This window comes from Patella vulgata, chromosome 4 (genome assembly GCF_932274485.2).
Source record: "Patella vulgata chromosome 4, xgPatVulg1.2, whole genome shotgun sequence".
Lineage (NCBI taxonomy): Eukaryota > Metazoa > Mollusca > Gastropoda > Patellidae > Patella > Patella vulgata.
Genome location: NC_065882.2, coordinates 78,332,728 through 78,354,603, shown reverse-complemented (window position 1 = coordinate 78,354,603; position 21,876 = coordinate 78,332,728). Strand labels below are relative to the sequence as shown.

The 21,876-nt window shown below is 37.3% G+C and overlaps 2 long non-coding RNA genes across 2 annotated transcripts; both read left to right on the top strand.

Moving 5' to 3' along the window:
- The first annotated feature begins 12,855 nt into the window (after positions 1–12,855).
- Positions 12,856–21,078, top strand: LOC126819395 (uncharacterized). The gene is made up of 2 exons (XR_007679602.2): positions 12,856–13,616; positions 19,968–21,078. It is a non-coding gene; the product is annotated as an uncharacterized LOC126819395 (long non-coding RNA).
- Positions 15,595–18,065, top strand: LOC126819389 (uncharacterized). The gene is made up of 2 exons (XR_007679594.2): positions 15,595–16,595; positions 17,356–18,065. It is a non-coding gene; the product is annotated as an uncharacterized LOC126819389 (long non-coding RNA).
- Positions 21,079–21,876: the final 798 nt, after the last annotated feature.

The following is a 21,876-nucleotide window of genomic DNA, read 5'->3' as shown; positions in this document are numbered from 1 at the left end:
ATCAAAATATATTAATGTGATGATTATCATATATTGTCCGTACATGTAGGTCACAATCAGTGTCAGGTGAAAACAGGCCCTTGACTGTTCCATTTATGAGACCCGTCCCAATCATCCACCCTCACAACTTGAGGAAGATAGAAGTGTGTTTTAAACACAATCGAGAAATGCCAAGGATGTTTAAGACAGTACTTACACGACTGTGTCAGAAATATTATAGGCCTACTCCTTAAACAAAACTCCACGAGATCTTGAGGCCCAGGCCTTCAGTTTATACCAAGACCATAGTTAAATCCAAAAACTGCATGTATGAATGAAATGAAATGAAATGGGTTTTAATGTCCTACTGTTCTGCTCCAAACTGGGCTAATGAAGACAGGTATACGCCATACAGTGTGCTAAGAGGGAAATTTTGCCCGGACAGCGGCACTGCGGCCTACTCTTATATCGAATTCCAACTGTCAAAGGAACTTTTACGTGCACTTCAATGTGTACATGGGACCTCGGTTTTTCGTCCCATCCGAACGACTGGACAGCTGTCACTGACAAGGGGGAACTGCATGTATGACGCTATTGTAAGTTTTCAAAAGTCAACTTGCGATGATCATTCTTGTGTAGCCAGAATTAGAGTTTTTAATACACACTTTGTCAAGCTGTTCTACATTCTGTATTTGATCCTTACTATCACTGAACCCACAGGTATAGTTTTAACACAAGTCAGGTATCTTTTAACACAATTCAGGTATCTTTTAACACAAATTGTGAATTTCCATTGTCAATGAGCAGGAAGATGAAAGAGAAATATTACACAACTTGGACGGAGGCCCTCAGACCTTGGCTTCGGTCTGCATTTATGACACTATAATATCGTAATTTTTAAAAGTCAACCTTTGTTGATTATTCTTGTATACACCTTTTATCATGTTTTACTGTTTCATGGATTCATCATTGTTGTACTACTTTCGTTATGTATTTGATCTTTACTGTGTATGTATCACTGAACACTCAGGAACTGTTCCACACAGATCAGGTATCACTGAACACACGGGAACTGTTCCACACAGATCAGGTATCACTGAACACACAGGAACAGTTCCACCCAAATAAGGTATCACTGAACACCCAGAAACTGTTCCACACAGATCAAGTATCACTGAACACACAGGAACGATTAGACATAAATTAGGTATCTTTTAACACAAAGTGTGAATTTCCATTCTCAGTGGTGCAGGATAGAGGGCCTGACAAGGAACAACGTCTGTGTAGGCTACACGTAAACGTAAACATAAAAGATCCCATGGCAGTTTCAATTTGAGGAAGCGTAAGTGGAAACACTGCTCTCATGACAGACTGTTCGTCTTCAATAGCCCGGTTGGTGCAGAAAAATAAAATAAAATGAAATAAAATGGGATTTAACGTCCTACTGTTCTGCTCTGACTGGGCTAATGAAGACGGGTAGAAAAATAAAACATTAGATTAAACCTCATTTCATTTCCTTCATCATACTCATCAACACCATCATCATCATCATCATCATACGACACATAGTAACAGTTATTGATATTGATGCCATTTGCATTCCATATGATGATATGGCATAGAGTAACAGTTATTGGTGCCATTTGCATTTCATAATGTTGATTACATGTAGTCTATTTTACCAGTAATTGGTATAGGTAATTATAAGTTATAAATATGGTAGACATTTTCATACAAAAATTTTAATTAAATATGACAATTTGGCATTAAGAACGACATAATTATCAAATATCAATATGAATTAGTGTAATATGAGTTGAAATAATGGTGGATTTGGGTAGATTTGGGTAGAATCGTGTGATTCATCTATTTATATAATTAAGATGTCAGACTTTCTTTTAGACTATATTTAACTATTTAAGTCCCAAACAATCTGATTAAAACACCAATTCTATTTCGTTTAGATTTTTGTAGTTCAAAATTTTGTTTTGCTTGTTTTTACTACACTAGGTAGTGGAGGTCATTGATAGTATAAAAATATAATAAATCTGTATTTATTTTAATTCTAATCAGATTGAGTCCCAACTTACTGTTAAATAAATGTCATATAATATGTTGGTGGGGGTAATTATTTCTGGTCTGGCCAAAGTCCAGGAACGAGGTGGGGCTAAAAAACAGATACGAGGCCAACCCAAAAATCAGTGCTGCTAGACCCGAGACACACGCAGATAGACCCCCAGACCAATCCCCATCCCCACCAATCCCCACCCCCAAGTATGATCTTGACTAGTTTTATGATCAAAAATGTCAGTATGTTTGAAAACAATCTGGATCAGACCTCATACCTGACCCCCTCCTTCCTTCCAGATATCTCTATATTAATGAATTTGTACACATGGTGAACAGTCCATATGCTGATTACACTATTTTGCTTTATTACACTATTTTGCCTATAACGTTTTTTTAGGACTTCGAATTTTGTCTAATGGTTTGGATTGTTCGTACATGGTTTTATTTTATTTGCATTTGAATTGATGAATGTGTATTTTATAGGGCCAGTATACTGTGATAGTATTAAAGACAGTGACATTAACCTGCTGCAGAACTTATCCATTCTGTCAATCAATTCACATGCAATGAAATTAGAATTTCAAGCATTTAACGTAACCATACAATATATATAATCTGGACTGGATTAAGACCCACAGATGCTCTAATCACTGAAATAATTTTGGTGCCCTCAGATATATATAATTGAAAATATAAACAATAATAAATAATAAACAACCATCAAGCATATGATTAGAGTTTATCTGTGGCTTTATATACACCATTATTAATTGGGACAAAACAGGCAAAAGTAACAAAAGACAATGAAAAACTAATTTAATTTTCTTAATTAATTTTTAAATTAATTTTTAAATTAAATATTTTATGTTTTACATCTAACAAACATTCTGTGGTATCCCATTCTCATGATTAAAAGATCTTAGTTTTGAAATTAAATATTTTAAATTTTACATCTAACAAAACAGACATTCTGTGGTGCCCCCCCTTTCCATTAATTCCTGGATATAGTTCAATTTATTGTATTTTATGGGTATAAAGGTTTGGATAATATTAAAAATGGTCATATTCTTTGAACCAGATGTCTTGCTTATCAGGTAACAAAATACTTTAGAAATTATGTGGCTGGCAAAATTTTGAAGTGAAAGCTCTGGTTAAAAGTAACAAGACAACTGTTTAATGCCCTAGGATATGTTGCATTTACAACTTTCTATATATATAAGGTTTTGCAAGTATATTGTATGTAAATAAAAGTAAAAAAATGATATATTAATGGTTTAAACATATCAATTTTGAACAAATTGCCAAATATTTTTAATGACACAAAGTTTGTTGATATTATTTTATATGTGTATTCAGATAACTGATTATGTATTTAGAATGATGGAAATAGCATAAAAATCTGCCAAACAATTAACCCCAAATCTTTTCGAAGTAACCTGAATGTTCACCTTACAGGTCATTGAGTTGATGTGAGTGATGGACAGATTATATATTCTAGCCGAATGATTTATCTGTCAATTGTATTGATAATTATTTATTGTGGTAATGAAATTACAATAATGTATATATCTGTAAATAATATCTGTAATTACTATGAGCTATATGTTTTTATGATGTGTCCGATGAATTAGGTGATAAAAAGACTTTTATCTATTTATTTATTAGATTTGACAAAAAATCTTCTATGTGCATATATGGTGTATCATGTATTTACATTGATGTACAATGTATTTACATTGATATATTCAGTATTTACATTGGTGTGTCATGTATCATGTATTTTCAATGATGTATCAAGTATTTACATTGATGTATCATATATTTACATTGATGTATCATGTATTTACATTGGCATATCATGTATTTACATTGATGTATCAAGTATTTACATTGGCATATCATGTATTTACATTGATGTATCAAGTATTTACATTGACGTATGATGTATTTACATTGATGTATCGTGTATTTACATTGGCGTATCATATATCTACATTGTTGTATCATGTATTTTCTATAATTTATCAAGTATTTACATTGGTGTATCCAGTATTTACATTGATGCTTAATGAATTTACATTGATGCTTCATATATTTACATTGATGCTTCATATATTTACATTGATGTATCTACATTGTATTTACATTGATGTATCATGTATTTACATTGATATGTACCATATTTTTGAAAGTATATGACTGGTCCTGGATAAATGAGACAAATGGATTGAGAAAAACAACTTTGGAATTGATATGTTTGATATGAATTGTTGCAGCTGCATTCATAATTAGTAATCGATGCCCGAAAAATGTCGCACAAAATGGTTTAATCCACTTTCATTTAGGTACAAATTCGTGATATTCAATTAAAAGAAAAGTCAAATAAGTGTTTTATTCGATTTGGGACACTAAATAATATATTTGTTTTTCACTTTACCCGTCTGCCCGAAAAGTCAGATTGTCCGAAAGATTAGGGGGGCAGCTGCCACCCCCCCCCCCCCTCTGCCGCCCCCCGCCTTGGCTTGTTCGCCTATGCCAGAGATGATAGATTGGCCATGTATAATATACGGAATGGCACTGAATCAATTTAGATGTGTTTAGATTAAGTTCAGTACGACATTTGACACGATGACAGACCTTAAGATCTAAACCTAACTCGTTAGACCGTCGGGGTCGTAACTAGCTCAGAGCAACGAGGGGGGCGCGCAGGGAAAGCGCCCCCCCCCCCCCTTAGTTACGGGCCTGTAGACCGTTTTTCTACCCAACGCACCGAAGTTGGATGACAACCCCACAGACATTATTGTGAGGAGTTGTTTTGGGTTCACAGCCAAACCCTTGCCTTAAAGTAATGTAGAATATCCTCGTGGCCGTGAGGGAACTTCGCCAAGTTACGGTCATGAACGGGGATTCCGGTCACAAACTAAATACTCCACCGGAAGAGAAGAGATTGCGAGCGGCCATTATACCTCGTTTGGTGCTACCTGACAAGGACAGTGTCTAATCGTTCCGATGCAACAGAAAATGGGGTCCCGTGTACATGTATCGTAAACGTAAAAGAAGCCTTGACAATAGGAATTCGGTATAAGAATAGACCCTAGAATCGCTGCCCGGTTACAATTTCCTTTATAGAATACTGTATGTTCATTAGCCCAGTCGATGCAGTAAAGTGGGACTTTAAACCCCATTTTATTTTATTACTCTCTGAAAATGAAAGAAGAGAGACAGAGAAATGGGGTTTAACACCCCCTCGACACAAACTAGATCATTTCCGGACTAACACATGGTTCAATTTTATTTCAATAATTCGCTTGCGCGTAGGGGTCTTTAGCAGTGGCAGGAAACCGGAGGATCCAGAGGAAACCCACGAGGTTGGACAGGCGACCCTACTCCTTGATACGTACATACAACCAGGGAATCGAATCCACGCCTTATGACACAGCGCGCACGTGCTAGTAACCATTCGGCCATCCAATCCCCAGGAAATGAAAGAAGAATCCTTTGCAGGCCCGGCGGAGTGGGGGGGGGGGCGGGGGCAAGTACTCTTTTCTCTAGGTTATTGCGGCCCCTGGACCCTCGCCTATAAGGACCTAGGATGGAAGCGCCCCCCCCCCCCCAATCAAGAAGTGCTTCCACCGGCCCTGATTTGTTCAAATCTGCTACACTAAGTGCATCTTCAATAAAAAGGCTTGATCTCGCTTTAAAGGAAAATATTGGTGTCAGTGATAATAACATAGATAGAACTGGTTAAACACGTTCCAAATATAATTTTAACACTGAGATCATTGCTGCGATAGATGCGTTATGAAGATTTGAAGAACGGGATGTGATGAACGCAAAAGACAACACGAGTTACCTTTTATATAACTGATTGACGTGACGATTGATAACAGATAAACGCCAACGGGCGAATTTTTGCTGACTAATAATTCACTTGAAGAGCAAAAGTTGTTATATGAGGCTGTGAGAGGATATCTGGCAATTCAAAAAAGTAATTGAATGTCACCAGATAAGGGAAAACGATGATCTCTGTGTTAAAATTATATTTGGAACGTGTTTTAGTGTTTAACCAGTTCTATCACGTATGTGATAATGACTGACACCAATATTGTCCTTTAACTCCGTATATCTAGATGTTGTAAATCTTGCTGCCGTTGCTTCAGGAACATGCTGATTACAGTAGACATTATACACAACATCACAATACAAAGCTAATTGCAATATGAGTAGCTAAGACTAGAAAAATGAAATGAAATGAAATGGGGTTTAACGTCCTACTGTTCTGCTCCTAACCTGGGCTAATGAAGACGGTCATACGCCATACAGTGTGCTATGAGGGAAATTTTGCCCGGGCAGCGGCACTACGGCCTACACTTATATCGAATTCTAACTGCCAAGGGATCTTTTACGTGCACGCCAATGTACACGGGACCTCGGTTTTTCGTCCCATCCGAACGACTAGACAGCTTTCCTTGTCAGCCCCTCCGTCCTGCATCACTGACAAGGGAGAACCACGCCGGAAAATCTGGATGAACTTTCTCGGCCAATGCAGGGATCGAACACCCGACCTCCAGGCTAGCGAGCTAGCGTCTTACCCACTTAGTCACGTGATCCCCGCTAAGACTAGAATGCTAATACAATTGAATTTCACGCCGCATTCGGACAACAGACCGTAATTAATTTACCTGAAATCGATATGTGTTTTGAAACGATAGATAATGCTGAATGAAGAGTGTTCATTGTAAGCGGGTTAACATACCAGAGGATTAGAAGGTGGTTTATATCAGTAGGAAATACGAGGTTATGATCAGGTTAATGATATATAATTGTACTTGTTATAATAATATTGTATCTATTGTACGTCACTATGTTATAATATAGGTATAATCATACAACAATATCCTCTAGGATAATTGAGTTATTTCATCAAAAGAAGAAACCCCTTAAAGGACCCCCACTAGATCCATATTGAGAGAGAAAGAGAGAGAGAGAGAGAGAGAGAGAGAGAGAGGGTGACGTCTACTCGACTCAAAGTAGGTTATTTCGGGACTAAAATATTGTTTAACACTATTTCAATAATCCGCTTGTGCGTAGGGTCTTTAGCTGTGGGAGGAAGCCGAAGGACCAGGAGATTAGAGAGGTTATCCTACTCCTTGGCACGTACAAGCTGGGAATCGAAACCACGACACTTGACTCACTGACAGACCTGCTAATCTAACGTGCACCCCTATTTAGATTAGAATGGCGCGCAGTGGGTTGATTGCAATTGCTTACTTTAGGGTACATTCGATGCAACTTGGGGGATTGGGTGGCCGAATGGTTTTACCCGTGCGCCTCAGATCGTACGGCCTGTTATTGGGTCAACTGGCATGCTCTCTTTCTCTCTCTCCCACCCTCTCTCTCTCCCTCTTTCTCTCGGGGGTATGATAGTCGAATTGTTAGCGTTGCATTACAAGGTCTGTCATTGAGTCAGCTTGCGTGGTTTCAATTGCATGGTTGTACGTGACAAGGAGGATTGTCGCCTGTTCAACCTTGTGGGTTTTCCTCCCATTGCCAAAGACTCCTAAGCGCAAGTGAATTATTGAAATAGAATTGAACCATATGTTAGTCTCGAAATGTTCTACTTTGTATCGAGTCGACGTTAAACTCCCCCTCTCTCTCTCTCTCTCTCTCTCTCTCTCTCTCCGATGAACTTTTTGAATATTTTACAATCATACTTTTGTCATGAAGTGAGAATTTCCCACACCAACGCCTTCGTCTCTTTAATAACAAGAAAGGATAATGGTGTTAGTTCCACTCTTTGATCGCGAGCTGTGTCAATATCAATTGAGACAGATTGGGCTTAATTTTCATAATGCGATCGATATGTTGTTTAGGAAAGGAGTTATTTATTTATTCTTCATTTGTGTGCGCAGGTTTTATTGAAATGAACGAGGACTGCTCTAGAAATTTAACTTCTTCTGGTGAGTTATGTTGGTGGATTGTCTCTCGGTGATTCATTTCTTTGCAAAATTTGTAGAAGATTCGTAAAATGAAGATTGTTTTAAGATCTAGCGGTATCACCTCGTGTCTTACTGAAGTCACCTACAACTGCTAGAGTTCATTCACGGTAAGTATTTCACATGTTTTACATCCTCAAAAGTTCCTCAGGAATTTCCAGCCTGATCTATATATTTTTCAGGTGTGCAGTACGGACAGAGAAAATGTCTAGTTGTTCGGATGCAATAACAAATCAAGGATCACCAGTGTACTCGTCGACGTGCACGTAAAAGATCCCTTGGCACTTCAAATTATACGAAGAGTAGGCAGAGACGTTGCTGTCAGGGCAAAATTAACCTCATAGTATAACATTCGGGATGACACATTCTTGTCTTCATTTTTCTTGTTTTTAAACAATATTTTTATTCAGGATAGCTGAATGTTTTTATTAGCACCGTTAATACAGAAAATAAGGACTTTAAACCCATTCCATTTCATAGGTATTACCATCTTCAATAGAAGGCTTGATCTCGCTTTAACTCCGTACATCTTGTAAAACTCGCAGTCGTTGCTTGAGGAACACGAGGTATTGCAGTATGTTCCATTTTCCAAAACATCGTGCAATAAAACATTGTCGACAGAAAATAGATTTATTTTGAGAAGGAAGAATCAGATTGCCCTGTACAATTAATTAATGATAGATTCTCGACTTCAGATTACTGATTTGATCAAAAAATCACAACCTTAATTCATACATGTTTTTTTATGCCAACACAGTGACTAAGATGATGGCTCGCTAATCTGGATGCCCCTTGATCGATCCCGGCAAGGGACATAAATGAAATGAAATGAAATGGAGATTAAAGTCCTACTGTTCTGCTCCGAACTGGGCTAATGCCACTGTCCGGGCAAAATTTCCCTCGTAGCACACTGGCATATGCCCGTCTTCATTAGCCTGTTCGGAGCAGAACAGTAGGACGTTAAACTCCATTTCATTTCATCGTGCACAATGTGATCAAAGCACATAACAACAACGCAGTAACTGAATTGAAAATGGCCATTTATTAAAGATACATTATGGGAGATTAGATAACGAGTTGACAGTTCTCACTATAATAGTAAAAAACTATTTAATGTAAAGGCAATTTGCTGAAAATTTCAGTCAAATTGATTCACTATGAACCTAGAATGAACCCTCGATCATCATTGCTAAAATCGGTACCACAAAAATCATAGTCTCGATTATCCATTTAATCATTAAATCTTGAAGGAAAGTTCTGCAGCAAATCGGATCATAATCCAACAAATATCACAGGCTAGCTTGGACATCGAGAGTTGATTATGGTCTGGATAAGTTAATTAATGTCTAATTAATAGTTTATGTAACATTTCAGGCCTAAAGAAAGACCTACAATAGGCAGACTTAGCTCTTGCATAATGTATGTTTAAATATTGTATAATTGATAAATGACATGGTACAGAAATATATGAATATTATTGTAATGCAATTTGAAATACAATGAGCATATGTAATAATATTGCGCTGTACTATTGATCAAATATGGGGATAAAAAACTGACATAATATCGCTGAAACTGTGCCCAAACAACGTTACAAGCAATATTCCCCCGTCATCTGACATGTATTGTTCACAATGAGTTCCACACAGGTAAAAGATATTTAGTTAGTTTTAGAGAGAATCCACCATCATTTTTAATCCTCGCAGTGGATCTTTAAAGCAAGGATAATCGCTCACAGCTGTGCAGATTATCACCTTAATAGTGTGATTAAAGTAAGCAAGTTAAGACACAACTGTGGACGGTTTTCCATAAGAAGTTCCTACCTAGAAAAACAAGTGCGTATCCAATTATATTTGTATCCTTTAATCCCACACGACCCGAAGAGAGAGAGAGAGGGAAATCTGGTTTAACTTCCATTCGACACAAACCAGGCAACATATTTTGACACCAACATGTGGTTCTTTTTATTTTATTTCAATAATTCTCTTGCGCGTAGGGGCTTTAGCAGTGGGAGGAAACCGGAGGACCTGGAGAAAACCCACGAGGTTGGACAGTTGATCCTACACCTTGTACAACCGGGGAATCGAAACTACGCCAGTTGACTCAATGACAGACCTTATGATACAACGCGCATGCGCTTACCAAAAGCAATATTCTATTATTGTGATTGATTATTCTCTATGGTAACATAGCTAATTATTGATAGATTATACACGATTATATTAGAATATTATCACTAATTGCCATGTGGTTTAAAGTGCCACACTCTAGTTTAAAAAATACTGCCTTGTGTTCTATTACACTATTTTAAGACTGTTATGAAGAGGCCTTAAAGATACATGATTCAGGAACTCAACCTGTCTATTGCAGCCCTTTCTTTAGGCCTGAAATGTTATATAAGTTATCAATAAGTCATTAATATTAACATGACAAGACCATAATCAACTCCCGATGCTATCGGATGTTCGAGATAATAACTAGATTAGAACGGTTCGGCCATTTAATGATTTAATTTAAAAATGGATGAGCAAGTCTGAGCCTCGAATATACCAGTACCGTGGTTACAGTAATAAATGTGGTTTAATGTCCTACTGTTCTACTACTTACAATGGAAAGAGTAGGTGGCATGACACAGTTCAAATGTCCCACACAACCCAATGTATGGCACATGCCTGTCTTTTTTAACCAGTTTGGTGCTTTCAGATTTTGAATAGTCTATTTCTCTAAAATGGATCGACTAAACTGACTGACAGAACTCTAAATAGTTGATATGTGGTCAAAGCGGGAATAACCGATGTGACCACTATTTGACAGTAAATTTACAATTTTCTGTAAAAATAATAATTATTTCAAATGGCATTTCTGTTAATATACAGCTCACATAATGTAAACTGACATATGGTTGTATTACTACATTATGTTTGATGTAATTTTACATAAGCCTTGTATTCATATGCATCGACATCGTTTTAAATGTAAGTTAACAAACCATGTGATTTGACAAATCCGACACTGTATTTTTACTATACTTGTTACCGTAAATATACATATAATTTTAACAGTGTGGTGTATACTTGTCTTCATTAGCTCGTTTGGTGAAGAAAAGTACGACGTTAAACCCCATTTCGTTTCATTTCATTTGTCGTGAAACTTAGGTATTTCTGAAATATTATTGGTACACAATACAAAGGTTTAATATGTGTGGCATTGGTTTGTTTACATGGAGGACTTGGAGAGGCCCTTTCTAATTATTCTAAGATTAGGTGTTTTGTAAGGTGCGGGGATTAAGGTAACAATCTGCCATTTCCGTTTTCCGCTAAATGAAATTTCTCACGACTTAATCCACGCTAATATGCACCCAGATTGCTTTTTTAATATTTAATTAAACATGCATTATGCAAGAGCTAAATCTGCATATTGCAGTCCTTTCTTTAGTCCTTAAATGTTATATAAACTATTAATTTATTTATAATATGACCAGAATCAACTCTCGATGCCATATGATATGTATGATTTTAAACAGATTTCAATCCGATTCGCGATTCAACGGCTGTTCATGATTAACGTAAATGTGGATAATCGAGACTTTGTTTATTATCGTAACAATCGTAACAATGACAATCGAGACTACGGTATTTTTAAAATTCGGTTTTAACGGCTCAGAATCTTGTAGCTTATCGAGAGCCTCCCTTGTAAATTTCGCAGCTCATCCCGCAGCCTCCCTTATAAATCTTGTAGCTCATCCCGCATCCTCCCTTGTAAATCTCGCAGCCTCCCTTGTAAATTTCGCAGCTCATCCCGCATCCTCCCTTGTAAATCCCGCCCCCTCCCTTGTAAATCTTGTAGCTCATCCCGCATCCTCCCTTGTAAATCTCGCAGCTCATCCCGCAGCCTCCCTTATAAATCTTGTAGCTCATCCCGCAGCCTCCCTTGTAAATCTTGTAGCCTCCCTTATAAATCTCGCAGCTCATCCCGCATCCTCCCTTGTAAATCTCGCAGCCTCCCTTATAAATCTCGCAGCTCATCCCGCCCCCTCCCTTGTAAATCTCGCAGCCTCCCTTATAAATCTCGCAGCTCATCCCGCATCCTCCCTTGTAAATCTCGCAGCTCATCCCGCATCCTCCCTTGTAAATCTCGCAGCTCATCCCGCATCCTCCCTTGTAAATCTCGCAGCTCATCCCGCAGCCTCCCTTATAAATCTTGTAGCTTATCGATGTCCCCCTAGTAAATCCTGTAGCTCATCGAGAGTCACCCTAGTAAATTTTGCAGCTCATCGAGAGTGGACTTTGGAAATCGTGCAGCTCATCATGAAATGTGCCGCTTTATTTGCTTTTCAAGATTACACGCGACCTACGGGCTCGCGTCCATTGTCCTGCCGAATGTTGTTAAATTTTGACTTAATCCCAGTTTTGCAAATATCGAACTTTCACGAGATTGTAGTTTGTAAGGGGGTCACAATGGTTTCAAGCAACTTTATTCAATTGATGGACGGCCACAAACACAGCTTAGAACATCCACATGTTTTACTGTTCAAGGGAAGTAACTCCATTTAACGACAGGCTAATGGAAACAGATTAATAATTAACTGACGACTATAATGTGAATCCAATCCATTTCTTGGCCTATAAAAGTTTTTGGATCATTTCGACGATCTTGATGCAAAAGGGGCAAAGGGAAAACAAAAGAGAATTGTTCCAAACAGGTGAACTTTCATTTCTCACTTTGGAAAATCTTGTGAAGAATCTGACGTCGGGTTAGTGAGCGTAGTGTGACAAAGTGCTCCATCACTTGTGAAATGAAATGAAATGAAATGAAATGGAGTTTAACGTCCTACTGTTCTGCTCCTAACCTGGGCTAATGAAGACGGGCATACGCCATACAGTGTGCTATGAGGGAAATTTTGCCCGGACAGCGGTACTACGGCCTACTCTTATATCGAATTCCAACTGCCAAGGGATCTTTTACGTGCACACCAATGTGTACACGGGACCTCGGTTTTTCGTCCCATCCGAACGACTAGACAGCTTTCCTTGTCAGCCCCTCCGTCCTGCATCACTGACAAGGGAGAACCACGCCGGAAAATCTGAATGAACTTTCTCGGCTAATGCAGGGATCGAACACCCGACCTCCAGGCTAGCGAGCCAGCGTCTTACCCACTTAGCCACGTGATCCCCTCCATCACTTGTGTATTATATTAAGATTATATAGTATTCTGCATGTAAATTATTTATTTAAATACATAGAACCAATTTGAACCTCACATGTGCGAACCCACTGAACCCCATACGTTATTGATCTACGATATAAGATATACTGTCCACCACACATATGTACACGTCCACTACTCACGCATTTAATTACGGACCTAATAATTTTCACATGTTGTGATAAGGCTCTTGATTAAATAGAATTTACACAGTTAGCTATACGATATAAGACCCCGTAGTAGAGACGGCGAGTGACGATAAGAAGGCGAGGAGAGAGATGTTTGGACAGACTTGGTTAGAGGAGCAGAGAGGGGCGTATGGATTCACCCGGGTTCAGCCGCTGCCGGTGCAGAAGGGCGGAATGGTTGTATATTTATGTACTGTGTTAATGTTATTGTTTCCTGATGTAGTTTAGTTCCTGTTTAATTTATGTTCATGTTGTATTTATGTAGCTGTTTTATATTTACGTTCCTGATGTAAATAAATCATATATTTACGAAACTAATATTCTGTTATCACTATAACAGTGTTACAGTGACGCCGACTTACTAATAATCAGGCAATCTAGGATTGGATCCCGGACCCCTGTTTTGACCGAGGTTTTTTTCCTTGGGATTTTTCAGCCTGCTTTCCTCTTGTCAGTTGTACTTGAAGGACAGGTAAAGTCGAAATAAGAGAAGGTCATAGCGAAATATCCTCCTCATGGCCAGTGCCGTAACTAGCTCAGAGCAAAGAGGGGGGAGGGGCGGGAAGTGTTCTCAGGGGTGCTATAAAATTGACGGACAATGTATATATATATTTTTGTTGATCGACAATTTTTTCACGAGGGGGGGGGGGGCAAACTTTTTGCACAGTTTTATACTGTCTAGTTATGCGAGTTCTCTGAAATTGTGCCCGTCCATAATGTGTGTACTTGTATTTAATACTTTGTACGTTTTGTTTTGTATTTCCATATAATATGTACCCTGTATGCGGGTTTCATACTGTCTGATTAAACGTGAGTGCTCTGAATTTGTGCCCGTTCATAATTATTGTACTTAAAATAAATTTCTATTCTCATTCTAATTATATGCTAGTCCTTATATGTTCCCATTGCAGTTGGTTCAGAAAAGTAAGACACTAAAATCAATATTTCATTTTATGCAAGATACACCCGCTTAGAACAGCCATTGCATTGCAACCGTAATAACATTATTTATGTATTCCTTCCCTAAAAAATCCAATTTCTCAGAAAATGTTTACACGAGTTTCATTTTCGTTTATTGTCAATTACCATTCTCACTCGGCAAACTTCAGCAGACTCCAGTACCCTACAACTGACCCCGGGTGTTGGACGAAGTCCACCATTGGAACTACTTTCAAGTTCCCGGATTTACCAACGGCGTCGCCCAGTCGCCATGAAGAATGTTTTACGATAAAAAGCTTTCAAAGTCTGAAGCTGTTTTTTTTTCAAGTTTATCTGGATTTCTAGAAAAAAATTAGAAAATTCTACACTCTGCGAACGACGCAATTTTGAGAACTTATTTCTAAAAGCGGAATCTTTTCCTAATAAGTAAACCGATAGCCGCATCACAATTGTATAGGTGTAGGTACATGGGCTATCACTTACCCTCGGTTAGTGCTAAATGATAAGGCCAGCTCAATTTTTCGTCATAGGTCACGAGATGTAAACAGGGCTAGCGCTAGGGATATCCCAGCCCTGACCATAACCCTGGCCCTAGTCCCAATGCTTACCCTAACCCTCACCTACAATCTCAGCAACAATCACGTGCCCTAACCTTATTTACATCTCAGCTGAGGCTAGATGTAGAGAACCGGAATCTGCCAAGGTTTGCCGAGTGTTACCATTCTATATTTAGCTGACCTTGCAATGACAGTACACTTTCACCGCAGCACGCAGTCTCATATTCTCAGGGAATTAGTATTTCTCGTCAAAATGAGCTTGCTTTATATACTCGATCTGTTTCATATAGAAATGGGACATTCCTTATTATTACATATGCGCACCCTCTATCTCGCTCGTTCATAACAAATGTCTCTATCCATCTCTAGTTCGATCTTGTTTCAAAATTGCCTATGTATTATAGGGTTCAGAAAATATGTACAAATTTACCCAATACCACTAAATACTAACTAAACACTATCAAATACTACATCACTTAGTAAACGTTTTGCACGGTTGAAAGCATTCAAGGATATGCATAGATAAATCAAATATAGAGATGAATTTCTTAAAAAGATAAAAAATCATAATAATTATAAACTCTGATAAGATAACAAATTCGAGATAATATTATATAAATTACGTGGTGTCTACTAACAGCGTATAACTCAGTCATTTATAGAGAAATTGATTTTTCCCAGAATTTATTTCTATTAGGAAGAAATTACATCAGTTACATATACAACTTTCTTCAACAACAGTTTCCGTTCACGACTTGATGCTATTTATAGAGAAAGGAATTTTTCTCCGAATATTTTTATTCAACGGATGGTTTGCTTCAATTACATATATGCAGCTTACCTCAGCAAGCATTTCGGTTGAAGGTATTAAAACGTCGTGGCTGTATTCATCTAACAGGACATAACGTACATAATTAATTTGTCATCATGGCTATTGAAGGTAGCCCTCGCATGAGGTTTGATGGTGATGTTGATCTGGTTCTGTACAATAAAAGATCAGATATAGATGCTTTCTCCAGACCAACAACAGGAACCGACATAAAATTAGAAGATGCGTTGAATAAAGAAGCAGATGTTAATGGGTATTTCAGAGAGGCTTGGACTAAAGCGGAACAAAGTGACAGGCTGTCCGATCTTGTCCAAAAATACGAAAAAACACTAAGGAAGAGTGAGATCAAGTTAATCATGGCATACACCTATGGTGGGAATACTGGATTTTTTAGCGAATTAAATGAAGATTTTCGAAACAAAAAACTAATGGGAGGACGTTTTCCAAATGCCAAAAGAATTTTGCGTAATGCTTTGATTAAATTGGGGACATTTCAGAACAGAGAGGGTATTAAGTTACCTGATGTTCTTTACAGATGGGAACCTAGTTCCCTTGCGAAGAAATACAAAGACCAGGGAGGACAGGAGTTGCACCTAAACATGTTTACTTCAACCAGTTTGGGGAAGGGCTGTACGCACAATCAACAGAACAACATGCTAGTCCAATTCAAAAATCCAGAAACTGGGGCGTTCATAAGGGACTTTTCTTTCTACCCTGATGAAGATGAAGTATTATTACCGCCACTACATGGGAAAATAAAAGTCAAGACGGCAGCCGAAAATGGATCTGAATTTGAGGGACCATATTTTTAATTCTGTTTTGAATAACATGGTAAGTTGTTTTTTGTTTTTTTTTATTTTATTAATCAAATAACTGTTTACGTGATCTTGCTATAATACAAACAAATCGTGTTTTATTTCTTAATGAACACAAATAAATAGAGAGAGAGAGAAAGAGAGAGATGAGAGAGAAATGGGGTTTAACGTCCAAACTAGGTTATTTCGGGACTAACATATGGTTTCATTTTATTTCAATAATTCGCTTGCGCGTAGGAGTCTTTAGCAGTGGGAGGAAACCGGAGGACCCGGAGAAAACCCACGAGGTGGGACTGGCGACCCTACTCCTTGTCACGTACAACCGGGGATTCCAAACCACGCCAGTTGACGCAATGACAGGCCTTATGGTACAGCGCGCACATGCTAACCATTCGGCCATCCAACCCCCCTGAACACAAATTGAACTTACTGTGCAATACTTAGTTGTAAATGTAATTGTACTTTTGTGACTTAAATTTATTTCCTTTACTAAAGTAGGTTTATTAAATGGCTCAATGAGTGAGATTGGCTCGGGGGAGGGATGGAGGGAGGCCGGGGAAGGGGGGGGGGCCGATAGAACACTGTACTATAACCGTTATTTTCAGAAATATAGGGCGTTGAACGACATTTTATTTGCCAGACAAATTATTATTACTGAAAGAGGTAAAACTTACAGTAAGCACCACCCTGTCACACCATCCACAATTTTTATAGCCCTTTTAAATGGATACAATTAAAGAATTTGCTTACATCATTTCTTCTTTCTCTATTTTCAGAATTTATCATTCGGAGATGCTATTCAACTATATCAAGAATAAAGTTCTCTATTGATAACAAAGATATTGGTTTAATATTTAAATTTCATCCAATTATTTTATGGATTCCGTGTTGTTTAGTTTAGTGTATTGCTTGCCTGTTGTTGCATTTGAATAATCTGATTAAAACACAGAATCCATTTCGTTTCGTTTTTGTAGTTCAAAATTTCGTTATTCATGTATTCACGCGATGTTGTGAACATAGGCGGCCAATCTTCTTTGTCACCCGAATTCTCAGAATGAATCAACCAATTTTCCACAAAGCTGTAATTGTTGTTTTTTATTTTTAATTAATTACACAATTACACAAAAATATAAATTACAATATGTTAAGCAAAAAACAACTTCATGTTCCCCATTCTCTGATGTCTGTGCCCGCAAAACGGAAATACATTGCCAGAAAAATTGGCTATGGTTGTGGGGGCCATTGGGAATATAAAACAACGAAACGAAATATAGATAAGTATTTTAATCAGATTGTAATTTGAACTGCATGTATTTCTGTATTACTTATAATTTGACCTGGATGTATTTTTGTATTACTTGTCTGTTATTTAGTTTGAAATATCGGCAGTTCTTTGATTGTTTGCCTGTTATTTTAATTTAAACTATAAACAGTAATTTTAAAAAAAATATATATTTTAATTGCTTTTAATAAAAATATCATTGAATGTCGTTTTATTTTGTTACTCACGAGCAAAACCATGACTCTGGTCAGTTCCGAGGGCTTCGGGGATTTTGAGAATTGCATGATGTTATTTTCGTTTGAAAAAAATAATTAACACCTTCTGTCATTTCCTGTCTCAACTGATAATCTATCGTAGAAGGCAACTCTGTAACCTATTTTGGAATTTTGGAATTTTTAAGCTATGATCAAAATATCGACAGGGTTATAGAAAAACAACTCTGGGTTTCTCTAATTGTTATGAGAGAGAGAGAGAGGTAACCTCCACTCGACACAAACAAGGTCATTTCACGACTAACGTATAGTTAAATTTTGTTTTAATAATTCGCTTGCTAATTGGTGAGACAAAAATAAGCTGAGTGGTCCAACGGGTAACCTAATTATATCTTTTTAAATAAGCAACATTTATTTCCTGTTTATGGTTTCACTATCACTATCAGTATGAGTCAATGTATATATATTTCAGGGCGTAGTTAGATTCTTAACCTAGATCAATATAACATAGACGTTTAAATGGTCTGCATACCTTCCACAGTTAATATTTATGGATCGGTTTTACCCGTTTTTAACAAACAACAAGCTGTAGCACAAATGTGTTCACAGTCTATGATCATCAACATTAAAATTTTTTTTTTTCAGTTAACAAAATATATCTATAGTTTTTTTTTCCGGTCATGCATACATTGTTTGGTAATTATGGCCAGGCCTTCTCATATTATTTTATTCCAATTAACAAGGATATATTTAGTTTTGGATTGAATTTGTTTGTTTTTTGGGGTTTTTTTTTATTTGTTTGGTTTGGGGACTAGATAAGCTACTAGAATTTAAAGCTTGATTTCCATATATTTTCCCACAGAGTCCCCGTAGAGGGGTACACACTTTTGCCAACGATGTTGTAAGGCCTGAATACCGGCCAGGAAGAAAGTTTCTTCAGACACCTTAAAAAGTCTTTCACAGCTGACATGACCCGTCATTAATAGGAAAATGACTTAATTTTGGATTCTGGTTAACAGTGATGAATCCAGATCTCATCCATGGTTACAAATCTGCCAATAAATTATCAGGATCTGCTTCAAAACGGAACCGATTATCAGGGGATGTCAGGAATCTGGCACATTTCTCATCCACAGTCAATATCTATAGAACCCATCTTGCATTTTTAACTGACTGGCGATAGACTTATAACCATTATACGAAACTAAACAATCGTTGAATACCGCTAAAATCATCTTTAGGATTAGTAAATTGTCTACTAAAAATAGGAAATCTCGGCGATGGTTTGGGCCCATTTGTCCACATTTTGCATACAATCTACTTCGAACATGCCTGACTTAAAGATACATTATGTAAGATTTAGATAAAGAGCTAGCCATTCTTGTTATACTATTTCGAAAAATGAATAATTTGAAAATTTCATTCAAATTACTCTATTGCAAGCGAAGATATTAGCCTTTGAAGGTTTGACAAGACGTGTGCAATAATTTCAACCACCGTACTGGTTGTTCGAAGCTAAGTCTCGCTCCTCGATTTTTAGCTTAAAAAAAATATATATGGCTGAACTGTTCTAACGTATTTAATATCGTAAAAATCCGATGTCATCGAGAGTTGATTATGGCCTGGATAAGTTAATTAATGTCTAATTAATAATTTAGAAACCGTTTCAGGCCTAAAGAAAGACCAGCAATAGGCAGATTTACCTCTTGCATCCTAATGTATGTCAAATCACGTCAAATCAAAGAACGTAATCATATTAAAGGGATTTTATTCTAGACGCAAGGCTGCAATGACAAAAGATGTCAAATAGTTTATTCGCCCCATTCAAGATTAATACTAATTGTATTAATATTAATTTTAATCATTTATAAACTGTGTTTGCCTTTTTTTTTAGAAATTCCAACATCGAGTAAACGGAAATGTCTACTGGAGAACAGACAGCCCTGTTTGACTTATAAAATATAAAACCACTACCAATATTTTGTGAAGTACGCAATCATGAGAAGAAAAATTCAAAAACAATCGTCTATCAAAAAAGGAAAAACAATTACTCTGCCTAAAATCGTAACGCCGGATGCAGAAAAACACGTGACATTAGAGGAGAAAACAAATGTGACGGGTCGAGTTAAAATGGCGAGAGAAAAATCGGTAGAGACATCATCAGATACTAAAATAACTTCGGTACTGACGAATATTAAATGGTCAGATGACAGAACGTCTAAAGACATTATTAATCAGTTGTTTGATGCCTGGTTACCCCAGCTGTCGTCATCCTACAGACCCCACGCCCGTTATGTACCCACTCCAGCAAAAGTTCAGCCCACGCCTAGTTCTAAACAATCTAGTAGGCAGAGTTCCATATCCAAGTTTCAATTAGCAGTATATGCGGGACGATTCAGAACAGCAGAACGAGTTGTAGAAACGTGTAATCATTTCCAACGTGGTCGCGGAAATAACAATAAATAACACGAGAACTGCGATGCAGTGATGGCGGGTTTCACCGTTGCTACGTTACCCCGTTACTTCCCGTACCAATGGAACCGCTAAACAAATTACCACATGGGCATTGCACACGTGTTATAAAATGGACGCAGAAGTAGCCAATGAATCCAGCAATATCAGTTCCATTTTTATTTTTGTTACTCTCAACACGATGGCACCACTTTCGTTATCAACACTTAATAGGATTTCAGAAATAACGACTTCCATCTTTGCCTGACAGAAAATGGATTAAAATTTGGAGAGAATTAATCTTTAAAAAGCCTTTTATTAAATGACGAAAAATCATTTAAAAAAAACTCATTTATCTTAAATGTAGTTTAAGACAATTTTTTTATTTCGTACAAATCTTACAGCAATCTAAGAAGATGGCGTGACGTCATGCACTCATGATCCGGGCTACTTTCCTACGTTACGTTGGATAATATTTCTTTAGTTGATTAAAATGGTTTGTTAGTCGTGTGCCATGGTAATTGTGACAAAAAAATACAACATATAAACACACTCACAAGATATTAGATTTTTCTATCTTCGGAACATAAATGAAATGAAATGAAATGGGATTTAACGTCCTACTGGTCAGTTCGACTGGGCTAATGAAGACTGGCATACGCCATACAGTGTGCTATGGCGTGGTTTCCCCATGTCAGTGATGCAGGTCGGACAAGGACAGCTGTCTAGTAGTTCGGATGGGACGGAAAACCCATGTCCTGTATATACATTTGCGTGCACGTACAAGAATCATTGACAGTTGGAATTCGATATTAGAGTAGGCCGTAGTGCCGCTGTCAGGGCAAAATTTCCCTCACAACACACTGTATGGCGTATACCCGTCTTCATTAACACAAGTTGGAGCAGAACAGTAGGACGTTATTTATATCATTTTATTCATGAGAGATTGCATTGTGAAATCAAATGAACAGTGGCGGTTTGACGACATCACAATCTACACTGTGTCTTCTTATATATATCTTGGTATCATGACTTGTTCTATCCAAAATTATGTTGATCTTTGCACAGCAAGCCAAATTACAAAGCCGTATTTGAAATTTTAATAAAGATTTTTTTGACCGGAGGCTACATTCTAAAATCAAAATTTACCATGACTAAAATATTTATTTACCCCCCAAAAAACCTTTAAATGTGTATTTCAAGGGTTTCATAGTCACTGGTCATCATAACATATTATCAATATAAATAGTATGTCTGGATCTACTATCATTACAGATCTGTTTGCAACAATCTAACATTATATCTATCTATCTATATATATTTTTTTGACTGTCGTTTGTCTGTCTGTCTGT